General features: G+C 66.1%; 1 pseudogene across 1 annotated transcript in view; it reads left to right on the top strand.

Annotated features, from left to right (window-relative positions):
* Nucleotides 1-624: 624 nt before the first annotated feature.
* Nucleotides 625-760, top strand: part of LOC105310802 — a 2,425-nt pseudogene continuing 2,289 nt past the window's right edge. Inside the window, exon 1 of the transcript XR_002778654.1 lies at nt 625-754. The product of XR_002778654.1 is annotated as a COUP transcription factor 2 pseudogene (transcript). The remainder of the gene's footprint in view (nt 755-760) is intronic.

A 760-nucleotide genomic window follows, 5' to 3' on the forward strand; every position in this document is an offset into this window, starting at 1 on the left:
TCCGCCCCGGCCTGCGCGGCTCCCTGGGCGCGCCCACGACCGGCGCCTCCGCTCTCCCGGTCCTCCCGATCTCCATGGCTTTCCTGAATGGCTGACTGTGGGCTGCCCTGGACTTGGCCCCCGGACAGTCGCCTGTCCTCCTCCTCCTCCTCCTCCTCCTCCTCCTCCTCCTGCGACTCCGCGGCACAGCAGCCCTGAGAGCGAGCGCGTGAACCGAGAGGGAGGGAGAGAGTGGGAGCGAGCGAGGTCTTTGGAGAGATTTTCCTTTTTTTTTTTTTTTTTTGCCTCCTACTTCTGTCTTGAAGCCAGACAATCGACTTGCAGCCCTCCCTCCCTCCCTCTCCCTCCACGTTCTGCTCCCACTCGCTCTCCCCGGGCCCCTTCCCCTCCCCTCCCCGGCGGCAAGCCCCCCGAAAACCAACAAAGCTGAGCCGAGCGACACAAACCAAACAAACACACCGGGCCAGACAAGCCATCGACAAAACTTTGCAAAAACAGAAACAAAAAAGGAAAAACTAACCGACCTCGACCCACCGGCCCCCCCACCCCCCAGCACCCGGGGCGCCCTCCCGCGCCCTCTCGCACCCTCGCACACACAAAAGGCGGCGCGCCCGGAGCCCGCGCCCCCCGGGAGCCGCCGCCGCCCGCAGCCAGGGGAGCAGGAAGTCCGGACGCGGCCCCCATAGATATGGCAATGGTAGTCAGCACGTGGCGCGACCCCCAGGACGAGGTGCCCGGCTCGCAGGGCAGCCAGGCCTCG

The sequence above is a fragment of the Pteropus vampyrus genome, unplaced genomic scaffold, assembly GCF_000151845.1.
Source record: "Pteropus vampyrus isolate Shadow unplaced genomic scaffold, Pvam_2.0 Scaffold12100, whole genome shotgun sequence".
In the NCBI taxonomy this organism is placed as follows: Eukaryota; Metazoa; Chordata; class Mammalia; order Chiroptera; family Pteropodidae; genus Pteropus; species Pteropus vampyrus.